Source organism: Monodelphis domestica, chromosome 2 (assembly GCF_027887165.1).
Source record: "Monodelphis domestica isolate mMonDom1 chromosome 2, mMonDom1.pri, whole genome shotgun sequence".
Taxonomy (NCBI): domain Eukaryota; kingdom Metazoa; phylum Chordata; class Mammalia; order Didelphimorphia; family Didelphidae; genus Monodelphis; species Monodelphis domestica.
This window is the reverse complement of record NC_077228.1, coordinates 179,089,784-179,097,673: the sequence shown is the minus strand read 5'-3', so window position 1 is coordinate 179,097,673 and position 7,890 is coordinate 179,089,784. Positions and strand designations below refer to the sequence as shown.

General features: G+C 38.9%; 1 pseudogene; it reads right to left on the bottom strand.

Annotated features, from left to right (window-relative positions):
* Positions 1–1,863: 1,863 nt before the first annotated feature.
* Positions 1,864–3,233, bottom strand: LOC100619407 (ufm1-specific protease 2-like; annotated as a pseudogene).
* Positions 3,234–7,890: the final 4,657 nt, after the last annotated feature.

Below are 7,890 nucleotides of genomic sequence, written 5' to 3'. Positions count from 1 at the left end.
TTGTGATGTCTTACTCATACTATTGAAAGAGCCTCCTCCCTGGTCATCTTGCCTCCAGTATCCCCTCTCTCCAATTCATCCTTTACATTACAAAATGATCTTTGTGTAATGCACAGGTATGTCCGTGTCACTCCTCTGCTTAAACATCTCCCCATTGCTTACCAAATAGAATATAAACTCCTTAGCCAGACATTTAAGGTCATTCATAGTCTGGTTCTAGTCTACCTTCTTAATTTGCACATGACTTTACATGTTTGTTGTTTTACCCAAACTTACAAACCACTGATACCTAGAATTATCTTGCCTTCTTATGCCACCAGGTACAAACTATTCATTCCTAGAGGTCTCCCCTAATATCTCCACTTGTTAAAATTCTTCCCTTCATTCAAGTGTCAGTTGAGAGACCTCCTCTATGAATTCTAATCCCAGCCTTCTACCCCCTAACCCCAAGTGATATCTCCTTGTGTCTTCCATACTGGTAAGCACTACTCCATTGTAATTATCTTATTAGATTTTGTATGATTCTTATTTGTATAGTTGTCTTGTCCTCCTGGCTCTATTCCACCCTTCGTGAGAGTAAGGGTACATCTTTGTATCCCCTGTGCCTAACACAGTCCCTTGCACACTTGTTGAATTGAATTAGATTCAAAGGAAAATGTTAAAGGTTCAAAGGTTCAACCCTTAGCAAGTCATAGACCTTTTGCACTTTTGTTTTCTGACCTTAAAGATAATATTTCATGCTTACTTATGTAAGGAGGGGCTCAAAGCCAAGTTTCAGTCATATCTACATAGTAAAGTTAGTAATTTGGGCCAAAAGGTTGGAGTGATTGAGGTGGAAGACAGGCCCTGAAGATACTCCCTTTACATATTTTTTTGGCCCCATTTGCCTTCTTTCCTTCCATTCATTTGCATAGGAGGCCAAAAAGAATTTCAGTGGAGAAATCTGTAGGGCCTTAGAACCAGACATCCCTTGGCAGTTTATTGGAGGTGTAGTTTCTAAAATGATGCTGAATCAGCTTAGTTTGGCAAATGAGAATTAATGGGAGATACAAAGACTTTTTGACCCTGTCAGATAGAGAGATTCTGGGGCAGAGATCATATACTTGCTATCAGGAAGTTAAGAATTAGAAATATATTTAGTGCCTATAGAGTTTACTTAAGCAGATACTCTATGTTCCAAAAGCTTTGCCATGGAGGCAAGGTTTATTTTAGAATGAAAAAATCCCATCATTACCAAGGCTCTAAGGACAGACTCTGTTAAGGGAAAGAAAGCAGGTGAAAATGCTTTCCCTTAATCTGTTACGGGTATGGAGGCCCTGCCTTTCCAAGAGAATTGAACCGTAAGCCTGTAAACTAAAAGAGATATGGCACAGCTCACTTGTCTCCCACTAGTTTTACCTTCTTTATATCACCATCCCCTAACATGGTGCCTGGCACATCGAAAGCTTGACAAGTACTTGTTGACTTGACTTGTGGGAAATAGGGAATATCCGCAGTAGAGGATTCCAGTTGAAGGTGATGTAAGAAGTAGCATGAAGCTTCACAAATTTATGTCCTCTGGAGTCACACCTGGCAGTGGCCACTGCTTACATATATTTTTGAAGTAAAATCTAATCATTCTTAAATTATTGTAGCATTGACAGACTCTATTGTTAACCAAAAGCACTGATTAAAGAATGCCTTCGACTAGTATGTGCTTGTTGTTCCAAGCACTTTGCTATATTTGAAACGTATTATATAGTTTGCCTACTTTATATTTTTATATGAAATCTGTGCTTTATTTTTACATAACCATCATGCACCTACACCAGGTAATAATAAACAAACAAAAAGCTTAGTAAATATTGTTTCTACTCAGATTCTTTAAATAGTTTTTGGTTGCTGAGGAAGACAGAGATTATAGTAGGCATCCTTCTCTCAAAATTCTGGAACCTTCCATCCATGCCAGTCCTTTCCCTACATGATTTGCAGTTCCTCTGGTATGGTGTAATATGGATTTATTTTACTGGTCCTGTCATCTCATTCCATTCTGCTCCTAGTATTGGATGAAGCACAACTCTCTCAATCATTATTAAAGTTCCTTCACTCTGGAAATGATTAGCAAGTTTCTTTCCTTAAGATGCTAATTCACATTGGCTGAAAAACAATATTTTTGAAGTTATCCCCATCAACTGGCTCAGAACTAGCTGTACCTCAATGGAACCAATCCATTGTCGTGACCCGACAAATGTTGCTGGCTTTCATGCACATCAAGAGCCCGATGAATCTCCGGATGTGTTAGAATGGACCTGTCAGTATATCCCTTGTGTCTGAGCCAAGAACAAAGTTTGTAGAGACCTATAAGCACTGCCATCTATCTAATCTTGCATGTCATGATGATAACCATATATGCGATGAACTATGTAAATCATACCAGACTTTGTATCCAGTGGATTTAGATGAGTATGAGGATTCCTGATATGTATGTCCATCTTTATGGGGTTCATCTGGAAAATGATATGCATTAGCTCTTTTGAAGTAAGGTCTATAATGAGGCAGGTCGTACAGGTCATGCAATTCCTTTCTGTAAGATTGCAGCTGACCATCTGGAACTCTTGATGGATATGAAATTGTAACAAGATTTTTTTCTCCTGGCAACAAAAAATACAATGGCTCAGGGACCACTATAGAAGTTCCTTTCATGTATTTCAAAATGCATTTCTCTGTATCAGTTAGTTGATTGTGAATTGAATTTAGTAGACAGCTTTGAACTATTCTCTATGATTCTTCTGGATCTGCAGATATAACCGTATCAAGTGGCAAAGTCATGTTAACATAGTGGTGACCTCTGCTTTCTCTTTCAATGAAGGGAGCTATCGCCGCTAGAGAAGTTGACATTTCCAGCATGAGATCTATATTTATTATCTGAGGCTCTCCTTGTAATTTTTTATCTTTCTTTTTGGCGAATTTTTGCTTTGTATCCTCTTCTTGGTCAAATTGAATAAAGCATATTATTTCCTTACAAGCAGAATTGTCAGTTAGTTTTGCTAGAGGTGTGTTCATGGGGCTGTTGGGTCCTGAACTGTGGCAAATTTTGAACACAAGGGCAATTGATGAATGTTTGGTTGAAAGGTCACTCAATACATATTTTCATGGCTTTGTTGTAGAAATATTATCAGCAGCACTAGCTGAAATACTAAATCAGGGCCTCTGCTTATTCTGAAAAGCAGATCTGTTATATCTGAAATCACCATGTTGGGCAGACTCCAGGGGCTGAATCCCCAGGCATGGTCCAGGTAGGAAGGGGCCAGTTGTAGAGAGAAGTGATAATGTATATTTGTGAGAAAATGTGAAGCAAATTTATTGGTTAAATGGCCTGTTTTTTTTTTACTATTATTACTTTGTTATTTCACTAAATGCCTTTTCTTTTAACTAATTTTAAAAATTATCTTCTATTGTGTAAACTAGTTTCATTTTTTAATTTAAAAAATACTTAAAATTTTTTTTAAACATTTACCTTCCATCTTAGAATCAATACTGTGTTTGGTTCCAAGGCAGGAGAGTGGTTAGAGTTAGGCAATGGTGGTTAAATGACTTGCCCAGGGTCACACAGCTAGGAAGTATATGAAGCCATGTTTGAACCCAGGACCTCCCATCACTAGGCCTGGCTCTCAATCCAGTGAGCCACCCAGCTGCTCCCTTAAAAATTTTTTTTAAAAATCAATTACAAGTAATACATTTGCATGCAAATTTTCTTTTCTTTTTTTTTTAACATTATTTTATTTGGTCATTTCCAAACATTATTCATTGGAGACAAAGATCATTTTCTTTTCCTCCCCCCCCCACCCCTCCCATAGCTGACGTGAGATTCCACTGGGCATCACATGTGTCCTTGATTCGAACCCATTTCCATGTTGTTGGTATTTGCATTAGGGTGCTCATTTAGCTTCTCTCCTCAATCATATCCCCTCGGCCCCTGTAGTCAAGCAGTTGCCTTTCCTCAGTGTTTTTACTCCCACAGTTTGTCCTCTGCTTGTGGATAGTATTTTTTCTCCTAGATCCCTGCAGATTGTTCAGGGACATTTCCATGCAAGTTTTCTTAAGGTATATGATTGAACTTATGTCCCTTCTCCTTTCCTTTTCCCATCCTGGTGCTACAGGCAATTCAGTCTAGGCTAGACATTTCTAATTATGTTTTTTAAGGCTTTTTATCTTGTTTTAGAAGAACCAGAAATTAGAGGAAAGGAGTGAGGAGTTTGGACCTGGGCACAGGCAGGCATTGATTCATACCAGCAGGGGAAGATAAGACTGAGTAACTGGTTACTAATTGATATTCAGACTCCACCACCTGAAGAAAAAAGATTTGGGCCATTACTGCTGGTGCTGTTTTGCCAGAGTGACTGGATTTTTTTTTTTATCTTCCCTAGAGCTTCTTCAGTTAACCAACTGGGGAGGCTCCTGGGGTCACTGGAACTACAAAGACAAAAATAATATAATCCTTGCCCTCAAGGAGCTTACATTTTATTGTGTGACAGAAACCTGTAAACACATAAATACAATTTCAAAATGTATACAGAAGAAATATGAAGTAATTTCATGTTGGAGAAAGAACTGATGACTAGGAGAACCAGAAAAGGTCTCTTGGAGGAGGTGGCTTTCAAATGGACTTTAAAGGAGTTAGGGAGTCTCTAAGGGGCAGAGATGAGGGAGGAAGAGCATTCTAGAGCTCTGTGCATGGAAATAGGAGATAGACTGTCAAGTTTATCACTTGGGCTGGAGAATAGAATAGTGATGGGCAATATTGTTTAATCAGCCTGTAAATATAGATTGGAGATGGATTGTAAAGGACTAAATACCAAAGAGTGGAGTTGGTATTTTATCCTGGAGACAAGAGGGAACCACTGAAGCTTTTTAAACAGAAGAGTAACATTTTTAGATCTCTGTTTTAGAAGTTTCACTTTGACAGTTGTGTGGAGGAAGAATGAGAGAGGGAAGAAACTAGACACAAGGATACGAATTAGGAATTTGTACAATAATCTTGGTGACAAGTGATAAAGGCTTGAATTAGGGTAAATGTGGCATGAGTTCACAAAAGGGAATGGATGCAAGAGGTGGTGGTAGGGTAGAATTGAAAAGATACAGACAACTAATTGATTGATGAAAAGTGATAAGTGGGAGAGAGTGAAGAGTCCAGCACAACTCTCGGTTTATAAATCTGGGTGACCAGAAGTATATATCTTAGATTTAGAGCTAGAAAAAACCTTAGAGGTTATCCGATCTAACTTCAATTTTCAGATAAGGAAACTGAGGCCCAGAGAAACGAAAAGATCAGTCCTAGGTCACACAGGTAGTACATATAAGTCATTTGACTCAAAATCCAGTTTTTTCATCATACCACACCACATGGAAGATTGGAAAATAATGTATCTGGGAGTTAATCAAAAGCAAAGCAGAGCCACTGAGTTCTCATCTACTTTATAAAATTATAAGCCTGGGCACCTCTCATGAAACTGGACATGTCCTCTAATTCCTTGATAAAGGATATGTGCTTTTTTGGAATGATGCAGTGAAACAGGTATTTTGCTGGGATGTAATTGGGGTCATTTCCTGATAGTCCCCTACAATTCTGTTATTTTTTTTGGACTGTATTTCTGATTTCATTGGTTATGGGAACTACCAGTGACTTGTTCAGAGTTACAGAGCTAGGATGTACCAGAGGCAGAACTTGATCTCAGGTCTTCCTGACACTGAAGCTGATCTCCAACCATTTTGTCATGCTTCCAACCACAGTTTTTAAGTGATGTCTTTTAAAATAACCATTTCTTGGGGGAGCTGGGTGGCTCAGTGGATTGAGAGCCAGGCCTAGAGATGGGAGGCCCTAGGTTTAAATCTGGCCTCAGACAGTTCCCAGCTGTGTGACCCTGGGCAAGTCACTTGACCCCTATTGCCTAGCCCTTACCACTCTTCTGCCTCGGAGCCAATACACAGTATTGACTCCAAGATGGAAGGTAAGGGTTTAAAAATGAATAAATAAAATAAAATAACCATTTCTTACAATAAATGTGTCCTAGATTGTGATGGGAATATGTTTCCTTGTGGGTCATATGAAGACAGAGAGGAGATTAATATATTAATGGGAAACAAAGCCTGAACTATCCCTAAAACATATTTGGGATTTTTTTTCTAGCATAAACTCTAGATGGGGGCAAAATGAATGAGCTGAATTTATGATGTGTATGAAATATTACATGTGAATTATTTTTAATATAATTTTATTTTTAATCCCTTACCTTCCATCTTAGAATCATTATTTGTATTGGTTCTAAGGCAGAAGAGCAGTAAGAAGGCTAAACAATGGGGGTTAAGAGACTCACCCAGGGCCCACAGCTAGGAAGTGTCTGAGATCACATTTGAACCCAGGACCTCCCATCTCTAGACCTGGCTCTCAATCCACTGAGCCACCCAGCTGCACCCCCCCCCCCAATTATTCATATATTAAAAAAAAAAAACAACAACCCAAGACTGAGCTTTGAGGTACTTGAACCAAGGTGTGGGGGTTGTTCTGTAGTTGTTCAACTTCCTGAGCTTACTGTAGCCATAGCATTAGGCCTTTACCTGCAGAGCAAACCCAACCACCTTTCCTACTAGACAGGTGGAGTCTCATTTTTCCTTTCTTCCATTTAGCCCCTCATTTCACAGTTAGTGTAAAGATACAGGATGGGAGATGGAATGTCAAGTTGGGGAAATTGCTCTTAGACAAATTTGACCAGGACCTGGAATAAAAAGTGAGGAACAGTGGGAGCCAACTGACCTGGAATTCAAATCTGGCCTCAGATACTTCCTAGATTTTAGAGCTTTTCTATTATCCTGGAGGCAATTAAGAACCCTTTAAGGTTTCTACTGGGGGTGTGCAGCATGGTCATACCTATACCTTAGGGAAGATTATTTTTGTAGCTCTAGAGAGGAGGAGGAGAGTCTGGAAGCAGGAAGACCAATTAAGAGGTCATAGCAATATTTCAACTTGAGTAGTTAAGATTTACAGATTCATCAGTGAATCTATATTATCATTAGTTGAATCCATCAGTGTCTGTTTTGGGACAACATTTTTTAAGCCATTTTTATTAAAAAATGAATTCTAAAGTAGGATTTAGTCTCCTCAAATGTTATTTCTCTTCTTCCCATCCCCCCAAAGATCTGCTTTGTTTATGGAATGTTTTGATCTTAAGGAGGGTGGATTAGGACGTTAGCCCTCTTTCTATGAAGTTATCTGTTTCAATATTTTATATCCATGAAAAAGCACGATTCCAGGGCAGGCTCTTTTAAACTCTCCCTTCATCAGAAGACAAAAGTGAAAATAGACTAGAAGAATAGAACCACTGAATCACTTTCACCATTCAATGGGGATGGGGTGGGGCGAGAAAGTGAGAACTCTTAGGCTTTCTCATAAACATCAAATTGTCACCTTAAGACAATGGAGTCGACAGACTAGAGGCCAAAGAGTTTGTCCTGGATTCCTGGCAAAATTCCGGAACACATTATCAAAGGGATTGTTAGTGAACCTCTAGAAAAGGAAGTAGTGATCACAAAGAGACAGAATGGCTTCATTAAGAACAGGCTATGTCACACTGACCTCATTTCCTTTTTTGCTGACAAGGTTATTAGACTACTGATGGGAAACTAAGAGAATACTGAAGATAGAGTTCACCTACAATTTAGCAAAACCTTTGACAGTCTCTCATGCACAAGACGGAGAACTGGGGCTTAGATAACAGGACAAGTCAATGAAGTCATTGAATGATCAGATCCAAAAAAGTCATTAATAAGTTAAAGTCAATTTGGAAAGAAGTTCTCCCCTGGATGCCTCAAAGATCTGTGCTGGACTTTGTGTTAGTTAACATTCTTCACCTCTCT